The 27,721-nt window shown below is 37.8% G+C and overlaps 1 protein-coding gene and 1 long non-coding RNA gene across 2 annotated transcripts in view; both read left to right on the forward strand.

Annotated features, from left to right (window-relative positions):
• Positions 1-27,721, forward strand: part of LOC103399890 (1-phosphatidylinositol 4,5-bisphosphate phosphodiesterase gamma-1-like) — a 784,699-nt gene that overhangs the window by 720,241 nt on the left and 36,737 nt on the right.
• Positions 1-27,721, forward strand: part of LOC103399885 (uncharacterized) — a 42,920-nt gene that overhangs the window by 10,510 nt on the left and 4,689 nt on the right. Inside the window, exon 3 of the long non-coding RNA XR_523722.2 lies at positions 8,203-8,392. This is a non-coding gene — a long non-coding RNA (uncharacterized LOC103399885). The remainder of the gene's footprint in view (positions 1-8,202; positions 8,393-27,721) is intronic.

Below are 27,721 nucleotides of genomic sequence, written 5' to 3' on the forward strand. Positions count from 1 at the left end.
TCTGTAGTTGCCAAGCAACCTACCGTACTGGTGGTGACAAGACTTAAGAGAAACTAGCCTTCTACTTAATGGACTGAGGGAAAACATTTTTGTCCTTTTTTCCAAGTGCTTATATTATTAAAAATTATGTGAGTTTGTCAATTTGTAGTTTTGAATTTGTGGTCAGTTGATCATTTCCAAATTTTTTCCTCTGGTGCTACTACAACTACTGCTACTACTATTCCTGCTACTATTGTTATTAATAATAATAATAATAATAATAATAATAATAATAATAATAACGGCACAGGGCAGTTTACCAGAAGTTTAATAATACAGTATATGACTCCAAATAGCATACACACAAAAAACAATACAACCTAAAACATGTATATTATATGACAAATCTGGTTGAGTACTGCAACAGCACAATGACAATAGACTCCAACACTGTATATTGATTTGGGAGTGGGCTGCAAATTCTGATTTATAGGGAGTCCAGTACTAATATAGGGTCTTAAAAGATTATCCATCCCTCACAGCTGATGTGGCAGTGACGGCTGACGAATGCAAGACAGTTTTATGGATGCATAAAGAAGCAGGCTGTCTATGCATTTTTAAAATCGCATCATTCAGGGAGGCAGACCTTGAGTGATTATTTGCGGTCGACAGAGAAAATTCACAGATCGTCCAATAATAACATCCAAAAGTTTGACTTTGAGCTGTAAAAATCATCCTGGGAACACTGTCTTTAATACACTAAATCCCTTCACTTAACATTCTTTCATCCCAGAATACGTGGTTTCTGCTAGGTAAAAAAAAAATTGTCTCCTAAGTGCCAGATATTTTGGTAAATGTTAACAGATACCTCATTGGCTGAAAATTCCAGCCCTGCATTTACGCCTACGCTGCCATGAAGAACAGCCAGAGATTTGCAGAGAGGCTATTGTTTTCTCTGGCAAGCAGGAATAATTGTGTTTACAAATGGCTGGTGGAAATTTGAGACCAGAGAGGAACATGGGATGAGACTGGAAATGACAACTGTCAAATGGTTTATTTGTTTAAGAAACAATTGCCTTGTGCATTAAATTAAATTAAAAATCCTTATTGGATTAGGGTTTTTGTCTTTCCTGTTTTGAACAGTGTGCTGACAGTTTCACAAAGAGTGCGATGTGATCAGATTCATTTAGGCTGCCAAAAATGGCTTCAGGCGTGACTTTTTAAAATTTTGGTCAATTTAAGAAACCGGTCACAGCATACTGCATAATGACAGACTCCAAAATTCAACATGTCAAAATTGGCTAATAGCACATCCCACTCAGCAGGGTATTTTCAGTGTTGACCAAATGTAATGTAGCAAGCTTGTGCTTCTTACATTCGAGGGTTAAACTATATTTAGTCTACGTCTGTTCTACTACTTGCAAGGTCAATAGTACCTTCCATTTCAACAATGCTCTAATAACAGATAGATCTCAGTGTTAATCCAATGTACAATGTCCCTATGGTTTCATGGACAAAAATAGTGTTTTTGTTTTTTTTTTGTCATTTTTATCTTAGCCAAGATCTTATCAAGTACTTGAATTACTCCTGTTAACAAGAAAGAAAACATCTGTTGATTTGTTTGTGGCTCCTTCACGGTGGCATAGCTACCTGTTAAACTCCCAATTCGACAGAAACCACCTCAGATCTTCGAGGCATAACTTTTAATTACAGAAATAATATCTGTCAAAAACCACCGCAACAGACTTGGAGAACAGGTCAAAAGGGAATCAATGCTTCAAGCTAAGAGTGCAAATTTAATTTGTTCCTCTAATCAAGTGCATGAGTGAGATAAGTTCTTGCCTGACCGTGACGTCTAGGAAGAGTGCGCTCAAAACATCAAACTTTTGAGCATAAAGATTGATGCACAAAGCAGAAAAATGCGGGACAGATATTAAATTGGACACAAAGCCCTCATGAATACATGTCCTTGTGCTGTGTGAAATGAATGTATTAATTATTTCACATCTGCAGCGTATATAAGGAGAGCTTATAGAGTTAGAACATGTTCTTTATGTGAGCGTACGCTTTTCCTGGAACACATCAAGCATGCAGAGGAAAGAGTTTGACAGAAAGTACTCGGAATTATCTTGGGGAGACAAACACACCACAACAGGCTTTTGTGATTCTCCTGGCATCAGAAGCAAACTCGGGAGATGTGGAGCTACACCCATCCTTTATAATTCCACTGATACCGTCAGGTATTAGATGGAAGCTGCACGGCAATTTTAATCCAACAGCCCAGTCAAGCAAGACAGATGAATCTTGTCATCTTCTGAAAAGCAGAGGAGAGTCGACTGATTTGAAAACTCGGGCTGAGTTATTGAAGAAATAGAAAATAAATAAGGAATTTAACTTAATTCCCTTTAGCAGAGTGGATTAGGTCAGGAGATAGCCTGTTTGCAGACCAGCACCTACACCAGCACATGCTGACAGGACATTTTAGAATGCAGTTATGTAGAACATGGGATAGAAAAACATGTTGGGTTTTAAAAAATAAACATATCAGGATTAGAAATATTATACTTTGTATCATCTGCTAATTAACAAAGTTTATTGTTCTCTATGTGATGGACTAGCTTACTGTCTGAACTGCGGTGTGATTGGGCCACCCCAACCCTGAAAAGGATTAAGAGGTAGATGGTGAATTATGAATACTAATCATAAGTTGTTGCTACACCAGCACAAAAATAATATTATAATATTATCCCCCAGAATTGTATATTGTTATGTATGTTATTAAGGAGGCAGCTTACCCTTAATGTAGAAAGTTCAGTTTCCAATACTTGAGTAGGTGAAGTCGTATACCTAGGGTATGTGATAGTTTGGTTTGGGGTTGTAAATCCGTGGATGTGGAAATGTGGCTAGTATTGAACCATTCTCACTTAATACTATTATGATTTATGCCAATGCCTTCTGTTGACCATTACGTTTGTTTAAAGTGCTTGCATTATCTACTGCTGCTGTACTGTACCTAGAGATGAGTTGAGATAATAACAAAAATGAAACAGAACAGATTTCCTATTTAGCATATTTTAGTCTTTAACAAGGAGTTACCAGCTGGTTGATGTGAAATTCTCCTTATTTGGCCAAATTTGGCTGCTTTTTAATTGAACAATAATGGACCCCTGATTCTGTGCAGAACAACGTGGAGCATCTTAAAATGCCCCACAAATTCTGACTAATGTACTCTAATGTTATGCAGATTATTTTGCTGGTCATTATCTGTGTTGAACAAATTGCGGATGGATAATAAGACTTCAGTCCGCACTTTAAGTATCTGGTTTCAAACCCAGTTATTAAGACACACACATGCACAGACAGCCTTTTAATCACTCATGGTCAAATTTGACTTTAACTGCATTTTGCCCAAAACAAGATGTGAAGTTGGTTGTGAGAGGCTCAGTAAAGTCGTTAAAATAGAAAAAATCAATAAAAAAATGTAAATTAACTGCCCCCATAATCTTGTAGTGGGCTGTGTTGCTTTGGGGTATGTAAATGTGCTTTTTAACAGCACTTTAACACTGCATGTATTTGAAGTGTTCTCTGAAGAAAATGTTCTCACAGGAAGTATGAGTGTGTAGAGGAGTGAGGGGAGAGAATATTTCAAAAGAGATTATATGTTAGTCTGTGATTTAAATATCAACCCTAACCAACAAATGTGTTTTTTACAGGAGGGAAAATGTCCTTGTTTTTTTTTGTTTGTTTTTTTAACAGCATTAATATTTGCCATTATTCATTAAATGTTTACATGCTAGAGCCAGCACAACAGAACATAAATACTGTATGTAGCAATGAGTGTGTTGTCCTTGCATGTGATTTGCATATTAACAAGAGTGTAAAAAATCTTTTGCTTTATAGAAGTCAATGCTATCAGTATGCACAGCGGTAGCAAAATGCATTAATTTAAATGCAGTTTAAATACACAATCCATTGTCTACTTTTGTTTCCTGCATGCATGATGGATGAATAGAAAAACTCAAGAAAGAGTAAATCAATATACGCCAAGAAAGTTGAAGCCGGGGTGTCAAATTCAAAATCACAGTGGGCAAAAAATTAAAAATTGGGACGAAGTCATGGGCCCACCTTAATATTTATTAAAACATTGTTAGAAATTGTGTATGTTTTCCTTTCTCTCCAGATTTGTAATGTAGAATTTCATATGGAAACAAAATTTAGTTTTACGTCAACATTGAATCCAGATCAACCAAGGGTTAATATTATAAACTGATGAGAAACTGTAAAGAAAATGTAAGAATATGTAAATCCTTTTTTTCACAGGCCAACAACAAAAACAAAATGTATGTGCTATAACATGCAGTGCATACACCACTAAATAAATATACACTATTAATTAAATGAAAAGCAAGCCTTCAATGGAATTTTTTAACACTGTCAATCACTTTGTCCAGATAGTTAACAAAAAACATATATACTGTTTTATTGCAAAACCTGAAACTAAAAACCTTAACTCAAAGGTTAACTTTTTCCACTTATACACATGTCCAAATAGGAAGTAAGAAGGCTCCTTCCTCCATGTTTTTTTTTCTTTGCAGTAGTTGCAGTTGCTCCCAGTTGACTTTTCCTTCCACATCCAGAGTTTACCAAGGACCCTTTTTAGACGTGCCCTAAAGTTGTTTGTTAGATTCTTCTGAGATTATTATTATTATTAGAGGTGCATTGGATTGCTAATTTTGCATTTTAGACGTGCCCTAAAGTTGTTTGTTTGTGAGATTATCCAGAGGTGCATCGCCTGAAACCTACTCTACTAGTGTTGCGGTCCAATTTTTAGATGTTTCTAGATATTTGACAGGAAGCAAAACAAAGGCACTGAATACAGTGGGATTTTTATAGTGCATGAAAACCTCTTATAAGACATAATGTTTAAAACAGTTTTTAAGGAGCCAATTATCACATGTAATCTTGAATATGGTATTTTCTGGAATAGAAATATATAAAATACAAATTTTTGGTCTGCACGCTCAGGTCAAAGACTGATGTACAACAAAGCTTGTTAATGGTAAATTAATAATGTTACAATCCTTCATTAAAAATAACATTGCTTATTCATTTTAATTTGTTAATTGCTCAAGTCGCCAAGACATTTTCTGTTCATTTTATTCCATTAAAAATACTGACAGGGAGTTTAAATCACCTGGTCTGTTCTACTGACAAAGTCTGCTGATGTATGAAAAAAAACCCTTGAAAAGGAACCAGCTCTCTCATCTGTTCATACTGCAGTACACTGACCAGAGGAGGAAGGGGATGTTGATTGATTATTTCATTTAATCTGGTTGCCACACCTCCACTCCATACCAATTTTCATCTCTTCTCCTTCAGCCCACGGTCCCTAACACTTAAGAGCAGCATTTATCATTACTGTAAAAGACACATCCAATCCCTCCTTATAAAGGTGGCAAACATTTTCCATCTCTACGGCTTTGTTCTCTCTATTAGACAACCGAAACGCACTAACCTCTCCCAGCTCCTCCATCTCCATTCTACTGTGAAGAGTCCATCCATTAGAGCTGCTCCTCGTTGCTTCCAGCGCCCGGACCAGAAACAAGGAGAAACTCAGTCACAGCATCCGTGGCTATTCATTCATTCAGTGCACACATCTGTGGTGTGCTGGCATCAGTTATTGGCTTTTAGGCGATGCGCCTGCATGGCTTTGTGTTATTGATGAGATTTAAATTATACCTGGGACAGTGTTTTATGCCTTAGCGCATCAGACGTCAGTTGGCTCCCAGGCTGTGGGTGACGCTGAGCTACTTCACGGAGACTGCTCATCACATTATTCAACAAAAGTTTTGGTATTGAGTTGATCTATGCAAAGCAAAGAGTTTGATGAACATATTTAATATTTAATGTGTTGTATATACACAGCCACTTGGTGGTATAATAATTAAAAATCATTTTTAAATTCCAGTCTCATCGTTGGGTGATATGTGAGAGTTTTCTCTGTCGGTCTGATTTTCATGGAGAGTATGACATATTTGCATAGTATGTAGGATGAAGTGTTTACAGAGTCTAGATCCAACACGCAGAAGGAGCCGAAAGCTAAAGTTAGATGTTAAACATTTAACACATCGCTGCCGATGTAAATAAACAGCAATACTTCACGTGATGGAGCCATTAATTCATGAGGACGAGAAAGTCTGCACAAGAGAAAACAGATGGAGCCTGTGTATAACCACGACGAGCCATATTTGTTTTAAGAAGTTGCAAGTCTCTCAGGCTGAGCATGAATTTTTGATTGATTTTTCTTGGGCTGGTTTGCCAAGTGAGGCCAAGCTTTTAATGGAAATATCGATTCAGTGACACAACAATCCAGTTTTTTTGGCTTCATGATTGGGATGGTTAAATCTTTCAGTGAATATACATTTGTGGCAATGATGCAATTTTGCAGATCTAGCCTCACTGAAATGTATTTCTTTTTTGGCTGTGAAATTATGCTTTAGCGAGAACGCCATTTGGTTTGAAGTAGATCCCAACTCAAAATACTTTTCTCTCCTAAATGTTCGGTAAACGTTAAAGATCAGTAACTTTGTTGGATGTGTTGGACTTCAGTTTTAACAGGAAGGGAATTTGGTATTTAAAAGATAATATCCATGCATTAGCCAATTAGGGGGTGTTCTTTATGGCCATGAAGGGCTCACAGGAGGAAAAAAGGTTGACCTTAAGAATTTGTTTTGTTTTTCGTGACCACTTTCTGAAGACCACTAGTAGTGCACCTTGGCGTAGATATTTGCAGTGACCATTACTTTTGTTTGTATTGTAAATGTATGTATTAAAAAATGTAAGTTATAGCCCAATGAAGTTTCCTGGGGTGAGGAGTGGGTGACAGCTTAATTTAACAAAATATACATTTCAAATTATTTTTGTTACCTATAAACATTTCTGTACATTTTTTTAAAATATTGTATTACTATCATTATAAGGTTTCCTGTAAGGTTGTACAGAGACCCAGTGATCAGCAGATTCAGTGTGCAGGTGTGAACAAGGGAATATTTTTAGATTCCAAAAATAAGGATTGGATCTCAGTAATATTTTACCCATAGAAAGTATGTAAAAGCATGTACCAAGTTTTTATGCACATGTATGCATTTTATCCAATGCACATACATTTCCTCGTCATTTAATTTTGCCCACAGACTTGAAGTGACTAATGAAGAAAATAGGCATTCATGTAAATCAAACCTACTGCTCCACAATATCTAAAACTAAACAACCCCGGTGCCTCAAAGACAATAAAAACATGTCTGCCATTGGTTTATTTCGCTGAGTCAGGAATAAGCAGCTCCACATGATGGGATTTAAGGAGTTTTCATTAAATATAATTTGTTATTTATTGTCTCTACAGACTCATATTACCTTTAGTTAAGGATCAGTGACTGATCTTATGGATGCCTTAGTGCATCTGTTCAGCTTCGTCTGGACTCAGATGACCATCCAATGTTGTTTAAGACTGACAGCATCTATAAATAAGGCTTTCAACCAGCATCTCCTAAACCCTGATGGACGGAGCACAAAGTGAACTTATACAGCACGGCAGTCGGCTGGACGGTCCATCACTATCCTCTGGACAGCTTAATTAAAGAAATCAGACTGATCTGTGGAAGGAAGCTTGACATTTTAATGGCTCCTGGAAAATAATCCTTTATGGCCCATGATTAGAAGAGGAACTAAGATTATTACCTCGTCATTACAATAGACTAAATTGTTCTTCACTGCCCACCTAAACTTTCCTGCCCCACCATAGATACATATATTCTGGCTTGTTTTGCATAAAACTGAAGTCTGTGTCTGGTCACACACACGCACACACACACACACACACACACACACACACACACACACACTTAGGACTGCAAATCTAATTCACTGAAACTCACACATAGAGCCATTCAAGTGTAGCACGAATAGATCTCCTTCCATCTGTGAAGGAGTGCAGTTCAAAGAGAAATGTGGCAAGTCTACATGGTTTTGAATTACAAATTTTCACTCTTTGAATAAAAAAAAAGATAGAACTCTCATAAATTACTCAGAATAACCCCATGAAGAACTCCCATTATTACCTAGAATATTCTGTACAAATGAAATGTGTTTTCGAAGCGTTTGCGTGAGTAGATGTTTGGACAAAAACTCCAATATTTTGCATACATTTCTGCTCATTTTCCACAGATGTGGACACAGCTACCTCACCACCAACTGGCCATTAACAGGAGCCGGGTTGCCTGTAATGATTGGTCCTGCCAGGAGTGATCCAGCTGTACGAAGCTGCACACGGCCAGTGTGATGGCCACTGGGAATTTAAAGTCAGCTCTGACAAATGGCCAGGCCTGGCAGTGGATCAACAGACTGGAGGTTCTGTGTAAGTTATCACTCCAGCAGCAGACACTATTACAGCCACCAGGTTTGTCTGCAGGCTGCTGTACTCACTCAGTCACTTGTCTTTTCGCTCACCTCCACTGTATCCCTCCTCTGTCCAACAGCTTTTCTTCCCTTTCCCTTTCCATTTCTCCTCGTAATTCTCAACTGAAGTCAAAGAGTGCCTGGCAGTGGGGCTCTTTAAAATGATAATACTGCTCAGAAGATGGAAGAAAGTTCTCTGTGGGTAAAGATGACTGAACGCAGTGCCTCTTTGTTCCTCCTGTGACTTTCCACTTCACATTTACTGACTTATACAAATTTACATTCAGTGTTCATTAAGCCGAGCCTGGACTTGCAGTGGGATTTGTCTGCAAACAGAGTGATCCCACGGCCTCGCGCTGTCGAAAAAGTTTAAGTTTACTCAGTCTCATTTTTTAATAAAGACCTCGGGCCCTGAATCAAACTCAGCACATTTTGTGACTGATTAAATTCCCTGGTTATCTACTGTACGTCATTTTCCTGCAGGCCGTATTTTCTAACGTTTGACAGCACGTTGTGTTTCAGTGTATTTAGAGTCAGGGCCATGGGCTGTTTTGACACTTTTTATTTTGTTCCATGGTCTGAGAAGTCCTTCATCTTTGTGCCACAATGTATACATTTGTATCGATCATGCTTGGAGGACTGAAATACATTAAGGCTTTGTAGCCACATCAAATTATACTCTGGAAAAATATATATTTAACTCACTGCTTGAGATGGTTTCAGGTTATGGGGACGGATATCTCATGATGCCACATTTGCATAAGAAGCTTCCGCTGCAGCCGCATTAGTTGAGCTTAACAAGGGACAGTGGAAACGAAAATATTCACAAGAACGGCCTGTCGCAGGAGTTCATGTCTCTTTATTTTAATAGTGCCTGTAGAGATTAAACAAACAGGGCAGACTTAATGGAAAAAAATGATGAAATTTGATGCTTTAGAACAAAGCAACATGCCCCCTGCTGGTGTAGTGGTTAAATTGCCTCCAGTAAAACAGTTACAGGTTTGTATCCCAGTGCAGACAGATGGATTTGGAACATAAGGTCTGCATGGTGTGTCTGATGTCAGCAGGGGCTAACTCTGCAACAGCTCCCCCTGTTGATTAGGAAGTATTGTATAATTAGTTTCATTTTTCCATCATTCTGTTTTTTCCAGGTCAAACAAAACAATTTAAAGTATTCTTTTCTTTTGGGCGTTGAAAAGAAACCTCCAGTTTATTCCAGTTATTCTTCAGGCCTTTTCATGTTTTTGAAGAATTAAAGGAGTGCTGCATAAGCAAAACCTCTGTAATATGTGATTATGCATCACACATTCATACGCACACGCACGTACACACATACACACACACAAAGACATCCTTCAGTAAAACAATTTCTATTCTCAACCTGTTGTTTGTCTTTCCCTCTCTCCCGCTCGGTCTTTCATCGTCAGCCGTTCTTTGTTATTCACAGTCGGCTTCACATTCTGATGTGAATTTTTATCACAAATCTTCTTAGTCAGACACAGCACAGATTTTAGGATGCGCAGTGGCTATTTGGGGAATGTCAGTTGTCTTTACATTGTTGTCAAAAATATAACCAGGCAGAGTAAAGAATGATGTGGATGAAAAAAAGACAAAAAAAAGAGGCTTCACTAAAAAGCTGGTGTACTTTGAATGATGCAGTAGAAAAATGTTAAACAGTTTAACCAACAAACACGATCCTTAACGAAATGGTAAGAATCTGTAGATCATTCTGCACATCAGGATAGATGAGATCATTTGAGTTAAGGTACAATAGGAAATGACGTGATTCTATTCAATGGAATGCGGTGAAATAAAATTATAAAAGTGATAAGATAAAATGACAAGTAAAGATGTAAAAAAGACTTAATAAATCCTTTATTTTAAGTCAATTAAAATGAAATTTCCAGAGGAAACACTCAAAGATTATCTTCATAAACACATTAAAATCAGAATTTTCTTTTTAAAATACAAATTGTTTCACTGATGGTAAATCTGCCCCTAAAACCATCATCCTCTGTTGTATCTTACTTATCATCATGTCATTTTTCTTTTCTATTTCATTCAGGTCAATGGTTGTGATTTTTGAATACTATTATATGTATAAGGAGAGGAGATACAATAGAATACATAGGTTACAATGTGAAATTACATGATAAAATTAGTAAAGATAAGACAATAGAAAGGTTTATTATTCTCATTCTAATCACAACATTTGGAGAAGATCATTTAAAACAACACTGAACAAAACAAATGAGTTCTTGGTCCATTTAAAGAGCCTCAACATGTAAAAAAAACGGATTATTGTAATTTTTTTAAGACAATTTTAATCAATCATAAATGTTTAAAATTCAGTTAGCTGTGAGTAGAATAATATTTAAAGACCAAATGTTGTCTCTGACAGCACAACTGACACTGAAAGCATCATCCAGTGAAATGTATCCAATGTCTGTCCATGCTCTGGGTTGCATTGACTGTATGTGTTAATATATTCACCTCATTATTCCCTATGGGTTTTGTCCAGCATTAACCTTCTTGACCTGCAGGTGTAAACACACTCATCTAGAATTAACATACCACCAAAGGTTAGATTTTTTTGTAGAAACCTGTGTCCTTCCTGTTGGGTGGTGAACTGAGCAGTGAGCTACGGGGTTATCCATTAATAATGGCGCTACCTCATTAATTTGGAGACATTGTGAAAATGACCATAATTTATCAGGTGATCGCTGCGTTATTCAGCAGCTGCAAACAGGAAGGACAAAAACACAGATTGTATCAGCAGCGTTTAAAGGCTGAAAATTCACTTCTTTTACAAGGCTTGTACAAATGGCACAAATTTAAGAATTCATTAACTTTTGTGTCAGTGTGCATTTAAAATAAATATACTTAAAAACATGTTTTAGAGGCGGATTTGATGCACTTTTGGTGGAATGTTAGTTTAAATTACAGTAAAAAAAGGCCGCTGTCATTTAATGATGATGAAAACTAGGTGTTCATGCTGGGAAGTAAACATTTAATATACTGCAGGTCAATTGCGTTATAGAAATTAGAAATGAAATACATCTAAGAATTCAAATCCTATTCTAATAGAGAATGGAAGTGGGTTAGTTTTTAGATTTTATGATTACTAAAGCACAGTATGTAAGAGTTGTTGGTGCTTTCGCCTTTTGCCAAGAAGTTATTACCTGTAGGTCTATTGTCTGGCTTCACGCGACTACGTCAAAAATTCAACCCAATTTCCACATTTCCACTGTTTTTACAAAATAAAAAATAAAAAAATCTTAAACAGTTTTTTCCCACTTTGACCACTTTGTCCTTTGCTTTTCTGGGGCTCCTACAACATACCCGAATCCCCTGCAGGTGGGCTCATCCGCATTTTGGAAATTGCTAAAATTGTAAAAGGGACACTGTAAATAATATAGGTGTAAATGGCTGCTTTGTTATTTTGTAATCATGTCATGAACTAGTCAACTGTCCAGGGTGACATCTGTCCTCACCTTTGGGCTGCTGGGATTGGCCCCAGGTCACACGGAAGAACCTGAAAGAACTAAGTGTTAGAAGCTACATGAATGCAGTGTTCTTTGGAGCTGATAATAATGAGTCTGACAGTAATTCCTTAGACATTAAGTACAAAGCCCAGAAATACTATATCAAAAAAACGTTTTTTTTTTTCATCTCTATTAAGTCAATATTTTTGTTTAAATCAAATTTCTTTCACAGTAGAGTCTCTTCTGATTGGTGTTTACCAGATAGTCTGCATTGGTCTGTAAAGAACAACCAGACTGAGATGTTCTGAGACTGGCTGCAGTTTGTAGTGAATCTAAGAACCATAAAAGGAAGAATAAACAGATTAAGACCAAAGTAGCGTGACCACTGGGGTGTTTGCAAGTGAGACAGGCAACTCCAAGGTCAGAGCAGATCAGACGAGCAGCCAGTCGGAGTCTGATAAGCTCTGATAGAACTTGTGTCTGTCAGAAGGCTGTCAAGATCAATGCAGCAATGAGCGGGAGACAACGTAGCATGGACAGAGCAGGTCGACTGGAAGAGAGGAGTAAAGAGAGTCGTGCAGGGGGATCGTGGCCCATTGTTGTAGTGTGGTTCACACCAGTGAGTGTTCAAAGGCATTGAAATTTGGAAGTTAGATGTTGATCAAATACATGAGAAGAATCAGTTACAGAGTTACAAAAGTTTTGTTGTTGTTTAGTCTGGAGCCTGGATATTTTGTCCATACAGGCTGCCGTAGAAATACGCTGTTGCAGGATGTTGGTCTGTTGGTCAGAGAACTTTACCGTCTATATTTTAAATAAAACAAAAATAAACAAATTGAATTAAATCATTCATTTAAACAGGTTTTAGTTTCAGAATTGTGGTGTTTTGATTCTGAGTCATTTTCCAGATTTTCTTGAGGTAATGAAAATTGGTGTTGCTAAAGTTATTCAGAGTAGACTTGTACAAATGAACTGCAAACTGCACCATGTAAAATTCCTGACAGTGTTCTTCAAACATCCTGATTTTTTTTAAATATTTCCCTCTCTTTTTTTGCAATATTCTCCCTCTGTTTATTCAGCAAAATTACTAAAGACCAGATTATTAGCTGTGATCTATGAATTACTTTTTTTCTGCCTAATAATGAATTTGATTCAAAGTTCACCTCCACACTTTTTTATTGCTGTGCAAACTTAAAGCAATAATGCATCACTGTCATTTGTTGTTTGTCACATGACCGTCTTTTTAAAAGTCCTTCTCTCTGCTTCAGTTCTCCACACTGCTGATATTGAAACCCTACACATTCCCATGTCATTAAGTCTTAGCAGCGTCATCTTCATGCTTCATCACTCTCACCAGGTCAGGAAACTAAGAGGATCTGGAGACAAAAGTGCCTTCCCAGGCATCAGACCCAGGTCCAAACCAAACATAAACACATTGTTGTTCTAAGTCATTGGTAATTATGTAAAATTGACTAGTTATGAGTTAGAAAATGAAGGGAATTTCTCACGGAGAGCAGACCACAGACCATCTGCAGTCATTAAATTATATTATGGTCATCAAAATGGAAACGCTGCCTTTTTTTAAAATATGTTTTATACACTGTATTATTAAAATACATAGTTTTAATATTTTGCAATAAAAATAGGTTCAGTCACAAGTACAACGTTAAATACGCCCATTCAAAACATTAAATCCTCAATATATGAAGCAACAGCATCAATTTGAATCCTTGAACATACTCCATATCATAATATATAAGTACAAGCTATACCTTATGTTAGTGAGTCGACTAACATTTGTCCAGTAATGTAATCTTTGGATAGTCCTCATATTTGCAAAAACACATACTGTTTATTCTATTAGCCTCTGGGGGAGAAAAATTCAGAGAGGATGATATAAAAGGATTTATTTAGTTTTATTTTCAAATTTTGCTTCAGGGTGAAAACAAAAACAACACTGTTCTACATACATTTCCTGGTATTACCATAGCGTTGGATTGAAAAGTGTGTCTAATAAAATTGTCACACACTTCAGCGTGTGTCATCCCAGTGGTGTGTTTAGAGCCTTCTTTTCCCAGTGCAGTTTAAGGTTTACCATCAAACTGTCTGTGGATATGAAGCACATCCTGGGGGGGTGGGAGGATCTGGAAATGCAAAGACAACAGTAAAAATGTTTTGTTTGTCTAATATTTCCCTCTAAAGCTGCACAACGACACGGGAGCGTTCGTATTGATGAGATAAAGCGTCATCGAGCCGTTTCCTCCGGGCTTTCAATTTTCAGCATCACCAGTTTTTCATCTGTTTTCATGGGAAAATAGCATGTGCAGGTGGTCACCAGCCAAACATCTGCCTAAGTGAATATATGTGTGGTGAACAGATGTAGATGAGAGCAGAATATTCATTATAAGTCACTTGAGAAACAATTTCTTCCTCAGTAAATGAAGTTTCTTCGCACCTGTCACAATACAGCACCAGGAGCTTGACAGGTGATATGAATTAAGAATGACACATCCAACACAACACTGCCAACGTCTTAGGGTGTGTGCTGGTGGTGAAAGTGATGCAACAGTCGTCTTCATCTTCAGAGTCAAAAAAAACCCAAAACAGATATATTTCTGTACAACTTGAATGGGTTTTTGTTAAGGGGCTTGACTTTTGAGTTTAGGTCAAATAAAATGATGTGGTTGCATCACATATTAGAGGTGAAAAAAGAAGAAAAAAGATGAAGGAAAAAAAATACACCCACCTCATACTAATTGGCAGAGCACGATCCTTTTAATATCTTGTATTCAGTCTAATTAAATGTCAAAACCTTGTCAGGTAATATGAGAAAAGTTTTTTTTTGTTTTTGTTCTCCACTGTCAAACTCATATTTCTGCTTTTAAGGTGAAATATGACATCATGTTTGGAAGAACTCGAAAAGTTTCTTTTTTTTTTATCTCACTTTGGGTAAGAATGTCAGTGGTTCACTGGCCCAATCTCTGGTCTTTATTAGCTTTTAATATTAACATACGCACATTGATCGTATTGGGGCTGAAACAGTGATCTCATACTGTAAACTCATTTTATGTTGCCGCAGTTAAGATACTGAATTTCCAGCTGGCATTTTGAGCACAATTCACTTTTTTTATGTACTCAGTGGAGGTGTGTACTGGCAAGAATCTGATGGTACGATACTGATCACGGTACGATATATTGCAATACACTGCAATATACACAAAATGCTGTTACATGCTTAACATCAGGTTAATACAATTGGAACAGAGGGATTTGTACTCGCTAGAGAAGATAAACTAAAATGATTTGCATATTAATTGTTAATGAAATCACTACAGTGCTGTAGAATATCGATACAGTATCGTGAAACGAGATTTCAGTTTATCGATATTTTTGTATACCCCTAGTACTCAGGCTTTGTCATCATAGAAATATTGGCTAGTTACATGGAATACATTTTCGTACAAGTTCACAAAAATAAATCCTCACAACTTTACGTTAGCTGCAAAAATCGAACTTTTCACACTATTTCCTGGGCTTCAAAGCGACTGACTACATCGCTGCTGTGTCTGTGAAATAAATGCATTTACTTCATCTTTCAATAGAGAAAGATCTCATTAATATCATATGATCAGGTTTGATTTCTTTTTTTTCCTTGTGATAAAAGGTGACACAACCAACTGAAGAGGGAAGGTCATACTTTTAGAGATGTTCCAAATGATCATGAATATATGTCTCTGTCCTCTCTACCGCCAATGTCTCCGCCCTGTGTCTGTCATCTCAGTGAATATCCGTCTCTCTTTCCTCTGCCTGTGTCCGTGGCTCTGCTTTTTATCCCACTTTTTACAGATGTGACATCAAAGCTGGTTTCTCTGTGTCCATTAGGGCTTTTAATGCTGAGGAAACAATCCATTCTCCCACAGTGTTCTCTTCACTGAGCATTACCTCTGACCACTAGCTGCTGGACAGCTCTCCTGCTGTGATTTCCCAGTTGAAAGGGGCAGATTTAACCAGCTCCGAATAACGCCCCCAAAAGGGATTTGTTAGATTTGACACCTTGGTTGTGATAAAAGAAAAGAAAGAGCTTCACTAAAAGCATGTGGAATTTGATAAAGATAAATGTGAGGTTCTAAAGTGGTTTTTGTTTCCACTAAAATGTTCTGCGCTGAAAATCCAAGTCTCATAGTTTCTTAGTCTTAATTACTTTTCATTACTGTTCTAATTGTGTGCGCTGTTAAAAAGCACAACAATTTTTCAGCAATTAGCAAACATTGTTGTTGACATTAAAAAAAACAACATATTCCATTAGCCTCGTTAGCAGCTAAAGACTGAAAAGAACAAGAATTTAATTGTCCCAAGGGTTAAATGTGATAATGTGATGTTTTAATTAAAGACCAAGCATATTTTTTGTTCCATGAAAAGGCGAAAAAATCCGTTTGTCAAAATTCAACAGACTGCAGAGTGTTGCAGAGGGGTGAACACACAGATCCTCAAGTGAAAGTGTAATTATGCCAACTAATGTGCAATCATGCCAGGCTTTTCACTCCCTCTTCCCACCTCCGCCCCACAAACCCATCCCAAATCGGTTTTGTATAAATGTGTAATTATTTTTCTGCACAGAGGGGAGTGAAGGAAAGAGAGGGAGAGGGAGGGGATGAGAGAACAATTGGCATCCTGCAATTTGCGTCGGCATCAGAGGCGGCAGAAAGTGGATTATTGGAGCAGCCAGAATTGTCACTGCACATTCAAAACACACTTGCACTTTGTTTTGTTCATTTTCCCACCGCTCACATCTTTGCCTTGGTTCACAAAGGCTATTAGGGGAGACGCTGGGGGGAAAGATGAAATGGTGCTTGACTTAAGGTGACTGTATTTTGCCATGTGCCAGTGCTGTACAAATAACCTGAGATTATTACATTATCATAGCGCTGAGCTGAGTGAGTTGCTGTCACTGTGGGCATTTTACTTGAAACCTGAAAAGCACCACTGACCAGTTTCTTACCAAAGCAGAGGTGTGAGTACGGTAGGTTTGTAGTGAGAATCAAATACAGTAGTGACATTTTTATACAAATTTGTTTTGTTCAGGAGTGACTACCATCTCCTCGTGAGCAGGTTTTGACAGAGTAGTTGTTCTATAATCCGATTTGACTCTACATCGTCCCTAGTTTCAGGTTGGGTTGCTTTAGGAAAGAAATATTTTTTTCCCGTATTGTCCTGATCTACATGTAAAGGAATTTAGTTTCAGCCACAGTCTTTAAGATGGAATATGATCTGCGCCGGCGCCACATGGTGGCAGTGGCTTGTGCTTGTCTTCCACTGAGATCAGTTCAATCCCAAGCAGTAGTGAATGCTAATTTTGGGTACCACTCATGCTTGCCTGTTGGAGGCCAACTTCCCAGGAATGACTCAGCCTTTGTGGAGGGGCCGCTCCATTGATCAACACGCTTAAGTCAAGTTATGGTGGAGTCAAAGTTTTGTTGATTTAACCAGATTAAAATGCATCCTTTTGTATTCTGATCACATGCAGGTTTTTTGCCTAGTAACACATTGGTAAATTATTCATCTTCTTCTGAGTCCGAGTGATAAATATTGAACATGATCAGTACCAGATGAATCTGACGTGGTTCCCACACCACACTCCAGGATCAATTAGCCAGATAATGAGAGAGCACAAAGAGGAAGGAGATGAGATGGGGTGATTTGGTGGAAGATAAATGTTATCACAGACGGAATCCACTGAACACATTACAGTGAGTTGGAATCGGTGATGATGGGAAAATGATTGATGTGCATCTGCTGCTACATTGATTACCAGTCTGGCTGCACTCCATACTGTTTATGTCATGTGACCGTTACCACATATGGAATAATGAGTGTTGAGGACCACAGCAGTCAATAACCATACAAACTAATTTGGTTGTGCGTTGTGAGACGATTCCACAAGTTCACGTACTAACTTAATTTGATTTTGGCTAAATGTTATTATATACTGACTTTAATGGACAGGACATGTGAGGACACAGGGACAGAGCAAAGTTGAGGAGTAGGTCGAACTAATCAGATCGTGAAGAGGAGACAATCAGACAGAATTAACTCAGAGATAACATCGCTAAAGTTCAAGCCGATTCATCATCACCTATGAGTTTCTGGTTGAACGCTTCATCAACTCCCACTGTAATAATTACACTGAGCTTTACTCCTGCCGCTGCTGCTGAAAAGAAATGAAATAACTAAGCCAAATCACAGATCAGGAGGACTTGTAGTAGTTATTTTACTTTCGAACAGATCGAAAGTGATGACATATACCCTAATATTTTTCTTTCTTTTTGATTCTCTATTTTTCTCTTTTTTTATGTATTTATATTATATACACACTTGTGCATGTCATTTTTAGATGCATGCCACGTTCCATGTTATATTGAATTCTTCCAAACTGGAACAAGATCACTTGGATCTCTCACCAATGCAACATGATTGCATTGAACAAAAGTATTAATAGTATATCATTATTACCAATCAATTGATTCCTTTAACTTTACTGTATATTCACTCACAGATACCAAACTCCACTAACTATTTTTGGTAGTTTTAGGCAATAAGTGCAAATCACATTTTAGGTGAACAGTGCTACTTTAATGTTGTTTTTTTTTTAAATCTTAACTCTTACTCTGTATACGTGAATTAAAATTAAAAATTGTAGTTTTCTCACATTCCACATTTTTTCATCGTATTAAGTTAAATGAAATATATTGTCAGTGTTGCATTAAAATAAATGGATATATCTAGTGTATTTAATGAGCCTTCGACTCACAGACCACACAAAGCTTTTGGCAATGTTGCCAATGTGATGTTCGATCGTGTAAACCTCCTAACATCAATCTGCTGGACAGTGCAACAAACATATGGTCAAATAAATACATGTTTTAGGCCAACAAAACTAAAAGGATGCCTGTTAAGTATTACTAAATTCTACTGGTGGCATTTTACCATATGCCAAGTACTTATTTATATATTTATTTATTTTTTACACACACACACACACACACAGCCTTATGCCACACACCCTGGCCATCTGGCAGATCTGGCAAAAGTCAAAAGGTTTGCTGGAGGTCATCGCTTGCAGAGGAAATCTCTTGGCAAATGGAAAATAGACAAATATTTGAGAGAGAATATGAATGTTCCAGTGTGTGGTCACCACACAGGCTATAACACCATCAAATGTTCAGTTCTGGGAGAGCAATTTATTGCATGTGTATTCAATGGTGCCTATCAAGTACACAAATGGAAAATGGATCCACTGACCCTTACCTAAGAGCAGAGAGTACTAATATATATGCACTGTATATATCAACCAGTATCATGAAATATCAATTCTGAATCCACCATGAGTCCCATTGCATTTGACCGATGTGGTTTGTTTAACCTTCTTACCTTTAAATTTATATTTGACTTTGAGAAACATCGTTCTTTGGCATCACGGCTACAAACTTCCTGCAAAGGATAAAAGTTGTTTTCAGTGTGAGGTCCAGTAGTTGAGCTTGACAGTAATCTGATGACAGGGTGACAGCAGAGGAGCGGCGCGTTGACCTTTGCCAACACAGCTGTCTGCTGCAGGAAAAGTGGTTGTTTCACTCAGAAGGTAAAATATGACTGAGTCCAGATTGGACCTGATCTACGAAAACCCACCTGTGCTGCAGCTGCAGCGCTGTGCAAACAGACATTTGAATAATAACAACAATCGCTGAGCTCTCTGTGTCACTCTACCTCCCATATCGGAAAAAGCCATCAATGAGCCACGATATTGTCCCAACCTTAAGAGCAGAATAAAAGGCCAGAGAAAAAAAATAGCTTGAATTAGCTGCTCGAGCTGTGGAGGCATTTGTGAAACCAGGTGTAACAGAGCCATGTGTGGATCATCTGTAGTATCACTGCCTGCTATTCTTCCCTGGTCCTTGAAGGTTAAAATGTACGTTTAAAAGGGTGCAATAGTTCACTATCTTATTATTGACAGCTTGTAAACGAATATTTGTCCAGCTTATATGTCAACATACTCTTGTCCCACCTCTTTATTCAAGTCACATCTTTATTATCATTATATTATTACTGTGAATATCCTCCCAGTCAATATTGAAAACACAAAGATACATTTAGCTACACTAGGAGTTGATCATCAAAAGAATAATATGCAGTAAAAAAAAAGTTGAGTCGTATCAGAAAGCCTTTGAAACATTTGATGTTGTGACTGTTTTATAAGAAGCTGTAGGCATCAAAGGGTGTCTAGACCGAGATTATGAAAACAAATCCAAAGAAGTTTAACAGTTAATTAGTTATATTCTACTCAATCCCTACTTACACTGAAAGCGAGTCTGAAAATAGAGTAATTATACTTTAATGCTGTAAGCTATAATTACAACCAAAATTCAAATTCCATTGATATGCAAAGTTATGCAGACGACTCTCCTTAATTTATTGTTCCCAATCTTTCTCGGAGCTTGTTAACGATCTTGATTTATTCACATGAGTATTATGTACAGATTATTCAAAAATAATAACTTCAAGTATACTTTTTAAAGTTGCAGATATAAAGAAATCTTAGAAAAAAATAACTATATATCATCACCATGTTCCCAGTAGTTTGGTCCACGGAGAGAAAAAAACAACAAAAGAAACAAATACTATTTTTTTATGACAGTCTAGTTAAAAAGTCTTATTTCAACCGTTTATTTTTAGTAACATGAAACAGTAATGTAATTTCTGTTAAAAAATAGTGATAAGAAAATTGTTTTATGGATTGTGTAACCCAAGCACAGAGAGTCTGTTTATAGAATGGTGATGTTTTAAAAATTAAGTCATTATTTTGGTTTAATATGTTGCACACTGTAAAAACACTGTCGATGACAGACAGGATGTCCTCCCTTCTGCCTCCCCACTGAGATGTGATGACTTTTTGCAGCAGTTGTGACACGCTAGGAAATTGATAAGTAATCCGTATTTTCATATATGCAATTCTGCACGGCCCATTTCACAAATTCAATGGGAGAGTGCCTGGAAAAGAGGGTTGTATATCTCCCACCCTCCCCAGGAGTGAGACAAATTGACTGTGTTATACCTGACCATTGGTAGTCCCTTTATTACAGTGCAATCAAAACAAATACAGCCATTGGAGCAACAGGGAGCGGTGCTTGGTAGGAGGCCACTCAATGGTTATCATTTTGAAAATAACATGAATAGCATGTGATGCTGCCTGACTCCCTGTTCTTATTAAACTGTTTAATGGATACAACTTGAAGTTAAGGAAACAAAATCCTAAAAGGCAACGCGGGTGTTTAATGATTATAATGTGTGTTACTGCACCAATCTGAAAACAAAATTCCACTTTAATATTATCTCTAGTGCAGAGATACTGTAAAAATCCTTGAAAATACTTCACATTGTCCATAGTGAACCTTTGAACTCCCTTGAGTTTCTGCAGAAAGTCACTGTGGGTACAAGTCCCAGCAGCCGACAATCAATCTGAGCCATCAATCATAATGTCACAGATTTTAACAGTTATTTATTTAACCGGCTTGACTTTTTAATAGTCCCTTCATATTCATAACCTTTACTGTCACACTGGACACTTTTGGCTCCACATTTGGCAGCTGTCATGTCGTCATTTTTTATATACAGTCACGGTATGTGACACAGTAGGAACACTGGCTGTGCGATTCTTTTTGCCACAGCATGTGCTGCTCTTCCTCTTCCTCTATTTTTTTTTTTGCACTGACAGACCGTAGAAAAAGTACCTATAGTACTTAGTTTTAAACAAAATGTACAGTTACATTGGTTAAATCTGTCCAGTGATTAAAAAAGTAATTACTCTCAGAGATTGAGGACGGAAATGAGAAAGACTTAAACTTCTAAGAGATGTGCCAACTCTGCAACTTGTTAAAAACTTCTTTGTACTCGTGACCAAGCTGCAAAAGTTGATGGTAATGAGGCAGGTGGTCACAGTCTCACATGGTCTCAGACTGCGATAAAAGTGCTGCTGCGTTAAATTAAAGACGGCACCTGGGCGTCAGCAGGGATGTGGGCGAGTGTGACTTTTAATGTGTGTGAAATGAAGAGAGATAGACGGACGACAGGGAGGAGCCATTGATGACAGAAAAAACATGGAGACAAAGGAATAAACAGGAAGAAGGAAAATGTAATATTTTTATATTTAGTTTTAAAGAGATAATGTGATGACAGTGAGGGGACAGAAAAATGTATTTTGTTTTCAGCTAATGGCTTATTTACTTACTTTGCATCTTTGATGGTATGGAGTGGATTCCATGCAGAGCTGGACTCAGTCTGCTGTAATTGCATGTTTGTTACTGGTCTTCATTAGTGGTTTAGGTTTTTGCACCTTAATGATGTGGTGACTGTTTTGAGAAGCAATAATTATCAACTTTTACATTTATCTTTTAAATCTTTGAATAATTCAGTGATCCTAAAACATTAATTATTTTTCACCACAGAATATCAGTCCATCGGGGCGCGACATGCATACTAACCCGGAGACTATAAGTCAAACTCCCTTATAGGCTAAAATATGAACAATTCGTTGTAAAGAACGTTGTAAGATTTATTATCCAGAAACAGTCACTACTCTTAGTTATAAAAAGGAAAAGAATCTTCTCCAGTGTGTACTATGTCATTGGTGAATTATCTATTTTTCATCGGGTGTTTACATTTTTTTAAACAATACTCAGGAGGCAACCCTTTCAATTATCTTTTCTTATTCCATTAGGTTAAAATACATTTTTATTGTTGTGTAGTGGCTTTAGGAGGAATCATTCTTGCTAAAAGTATAGCTTTTCTTTTACATAAAGCTGTGCTAAAATAGAGGTTCTACGACTCGAAGTGTTGAGCTGTCATGGTGGAGGCAGACAAAGACAAAAGCAAAGGTTTTCACCTCAGATATGCCGATTGGAGCAACTTCAATAATAGATGAAGCAGCAGTAGACAGATTATCAGCTTAAAGAAACTGTAAGATAAGACACTTAAAAAACAGTCACTCTACAGTAAGTCACATAACTAAAAAGAGTAAATAAAAAAATAAGGAAGAGAACTTTGAGGTAAGGACAGTGATCAGATCCAGCTGCAGCTCAAAGGAGAAGGAACTGTGCAGACAGTCAGTGCAGTGCTGTGGGTACAGTGTTGTGTCAGGCGCTGTCAGAGAAATCAATCAATCTTTCAAGCTGTCCTCTCTGTCCCGGACACTTGTCTTCTTCAGATCTCTGTGTTTGTCATGAATCTTATTAAAAATGCACAGTTGAAGTTCACTCCACACAACCTGATGGGATGTTCTTACCAACAGCACTGCGGTTAAAATCTATTTCATTCTACCTTTATTAAAAAAACTGTTTACTCAAGATTTGAGGACAGTCATCCTGATCTGCTCTTTCCGATAACTTGGATTCAAGAAACCCAACCTTTACCAAATGTCAATTAGGAAGCATATGATAATGCCACAATAGGAAGTCAGAATTTGAAATCTTAGATTAGATTAGATAAATAATAACTTTATTGCTCCCCTGGTTGAGAACTTTTTATAGTAAAATTTAAATATAACCCCACACATAGTTCAGTTGACTGTTGCAACAATATTTAAAAGAAAATTCACAGATTAAATTTGCACTGCGACAATATTATTATTGCGAACAATATTAACTACTGTAGATATAAATAAGTGCTGAATGTTGGACAGATTGATGACAAAAAATCAGATTACCACTGGGTAATTTAACAAAGTAACATAAGTGTGTCCAAAAACTGTACTGTCCTTGTTGAAGCTGAAGAAAAGCTACAGAAATCATATTCGTGACCAATATTTTGTACTAGAGACAATAATACGGCATCAGCACCCCTGGAGGAGTCTGCATCCCCCCAAGGGAGAAGCTGACACTACAGCCAGAAGGCTGCAAGCCCAGCAGCATTTCCCTTTCAAGTCCATTAGTTACAAAGCCGCTATGGGTGAAATGATGCGTGGGTCACTGAAAGGGCACCACTGAATGTGACTGATTGTTATTTTGCCTTCATGCGTTTTGGTTCTGTGAGTAATTCATTAACATTAATACATTACTTTGTCAGCCCCAATAAATGTGCAGTACACTGTTTATGAGATGAACACTGGAGCTCAGGGGGGAAATTCTAATTATTGGAGAGCGTGGTCCTACTCCACAGATCCAAGGATTGAGCTGTTTTAGAAACGCACACGACCTGCAGACAAATAAACTTGAACCTCTCTGTTCCCTCACCTGTTTGTTGTGAAGAAACGTATTTATACTAGCGCTTTCAAAATGAATGTGTTAATTGCATTATTAATTCATGACACAGTTGCCAAATGGATTGCGAGAGACTGTAGGATTGTTGAGAATGATGACTTAACTGAGGTTGTGAAAGATTTTCTCAAAACCCCCAACAGGATGCATAGATAAAACTAAAATCAATCAAGTCCATATATTTTCATTTGATAATTCAATTATGTTTTGGCCATAGTGAGGACTGATCATTTATCTATCCAGACCGAGTGCTTCCTTATGCAACCTAACCTGTAATTTGGAAACAAGGTGGTATCAAACCCATAACCATTCATTAGCTGGTAAGAGTCCTACCACTGCACTAGTTAAGCTTGATCAATCATGATTTATCCACAGCTTCCCAGTAATTTTTTAGACAAAAAAAAATGGTTTGACAGTCCTATTTTACACAGTAGAACAGTGGTTGTTGCTCCTGTCTTGCAACAAGAACAAAAACTGTTTGACGCCTGGTGGTAACTGATGGTCTCTCTGTATGGATTTTGCATCATTTCCATTTGTATGTGTCTGGAAGCGTCTCTTATCCAGATCCATATTTTCTGATGCAGCATTTAAAAAACACACAAATGTTTGAAGAGTTTATGTTCCGGCTGTACTCTTACTCCAACTGTGGGTTTCAGGTTTGTCTGTGACTTATGGCTACCATTAGTTTTTCCTTCGCCACAGTTCCTTTAAGGTTGTGCTGTTGTTTTGTTTTCCTAGATATATTTGCATTGTTTTGTAAACATTTCTACTTGAATGAGGACGAGGCTGAAATGTTTGGAGGACAATCAGTAACTCTTGCTCTCCTTCCCCACACAGAAAACCACAATTTCACTCATATAATGACTATATCACACCCTATTAACCAGAATGACCCACAACCCAGGTGGTGGGATGCTTATTCAATCCCCTGCTTCTTATGCGGCATGGTATAAACTCTACAACAAATAAAACTGTTATTAAAACACTTCCTTGGGACATATTTTACGACAGGCCAGTGAGCAGGGAAAAAAGGACACTTTGTTTGGAATCTATTCCGCTGCATGGGAGTCGCTGGAAGGAAAAAATTAAATGTAGGACCTTTTGAAAATTGCTACAACAACCTATGAATCTCTTTCATTTTCATCCATCCTGGGGAGATCAAACGATTACATTGAGTACATCAGAATCAGCACCCTGGTTATGTGTGTATGTGTGTTTGAGTGCTCGGTTGGTATGATGTTGTGAAGGCCAACCTGATTTCAGCGCTTTTTGCTGAGGACCGCTGCTGCGTAAACACCGACCCCAGGGAATCGGCCAGAGGGGGCCAAGATGCAGGAGGTGTCGTGGATGAAATATGATTTGAATTATCCCACTGAAATGGGAAATATCACATTAGGGGAACACAGTGTACTGTATGTTTGCACGCGATGTTTATTGTTGTGCTCTCTCGCCCACCTCACGTGTCAATACCACACTGACTGGCTGTTGTGTTTCTGAGCACAGCATGCAAAACGGATAACTTCCACCCCATTTGTCTGGCTGGCACGCTTTTTGGGTGGACAGCTGTAAAGGAGGGGAGTTTTTTCAGGGTTTTGTGTGTTTTGAGGGTTTTTTGACAGATGGAATCAGTGTTATATGCTTAAAATGTGGAGATGCTGCTTATAACAACAGGTCCACTCTTGAATGACCGATGTCATCCAAATCGGATATCACCTTGTCACATTTGGAGTGTGTGAAGGGGCCAGTCACTGCACCTTAAGGAGGCTTATGCTCTTGATGGCTGATTGGGGCTGAATCAGTGATGCGTGGGTGAGGACATGGATGACACAGTCGCCTTTTTTTAAATGCCTTAAGAGCAAGCTTCTCTTGCAGCATACTGAACAGCCCTGGAACAAAACGCAGTAGGTCACATCCTGAGTCAAGAACTCTGCTGCATCATACATCTCCTAAATCCAATTAGAACATCTGACTTCCTGGCTGTCAGACACCTTGCACTTTAAAAAAAGCATTTTTAACTCTGATTTCAGAGTCTTTTGACAGTGGGTTTAAAGTGCAGAGGTTCTCCAGTGAATTTTGATAAGCACAAGATTTGTGGCTTTGACTTTTCGAAGACTAAAATGGTTTCAGAGTGAGGTTTGAACCTATCAGTGTTATTTCAAATGTTCCAAATATTTAGACATTAAAAGAAAATTACCTCAAGAAAAGAAAAAAAAACATTAGAACCACGTTGGCCCTATTGTAAACATGCTACATGCTGGTTCTATAAAAAAAAAGAACAACCCGCAGGCTATTTACTACCTTGCAAATGCTGATTTACTTATTACTACTCGCCCTAACATGACCTTTCAGTGAACCTTTATTTGTATTGATGATTTCGATCTTCATATTTTTTTTTTCTGCTTCCCCTTAAGCGCCACTGGATGATGGTGCATGTAGGAAATGGATGAAATGTGAATGACCCTGTGAACAGTGAGAGTGAGGGAGTTCAGTAATCATTTCTCCTATCAGACAGCCATCGAGCATCTGTGATGGGATTAAACGTGGAACCCGAGGGGCTCCTTCATAATTACGCTGATTGAAAAAAAGAGCCACTTAAAAAAGCTCTGTCAATCATACTTGCACTGTTTTTATCAATGATTTTAAGGAAGAAGCTCTGAAGTCGTTCCTGTTGAAGGTAAATCCCACATTCTACAGATTTCAGCTCAAACCTTCAGATTGATTAATTTTCCAAGTTTCCATACTCAACCTTGGAGGTGGATAAGTCATAAACATGACTTTCAGGTCGACTGAGTCCATCACTCTGTAGACATGCGTCTCTGCATGTGCGCGTGCTCACAAATGCATGAGTAAACGTTATCATTCATGCATGAGTGGAGTATCTGTATGTGTTTCCAATACAGTCTGAGCCAAATTCAACAGAAAGTGTTTGTTTATTCGTATATTTCTGCCTCTGTTGTGGTTTCACTATCAATTTAATCTAAGGACTTATTCTGGTCGGCTGTTGTCGGGGTGAAACTCCCTCTTGATACAAAACTTGGCAGGAACCAAAGGAAGCTCTGCCTCTCCAGCTGGAAATTCATTGATGCATGGCACCAGACGCCACGTGTCACATTCTTCAACTGCCACATGCAGTGCATGCTTTTTAGAGAAGGGCACCAAAACAATGGCATGTAAATAAGCTCCAACCTGCAGGATGGTGTAGGGGAAAGATAATAAGGACAAAGGAGGCACTCCACACGAGAGAGACTGATCTGTGTTTGTGATTCACAGAGGATAAAGTTTGATGGAGAACTTTAAACAGGTCGTTTTGTTCAGCCATAAATCCACCGTTAGCACAGCGCAGCTCATTTGTCAAACCTGGAATAACACCATAATAGCAAGGTGAAGGCGAGATGACTCACTGTGTATCTAAGCAGATACAACAAAGAATAGTTTGTTAGTGTCACAAACCCCTGGAATACCATACATTTTCATTAATTGGTGACCATGTTAATGAAGAGT

This window comes from Cynoglossus semilaevis, chromosome 2, assembly GCF_000523025.1.
Source record: "Cynoglossus semilaevis isolate Cse_v1.0 chromosome 2, Cse_v1.0, whole genome shotgun sequence".
Classification (NCBI taxonomy): domain Eukaryota; kingdom Metazoa; phylum Chordata; class Actinopteri; order Pleuronectiformes; family Cynoglossidae; genus Cynoglossus; species Cynoglossus semilaevis.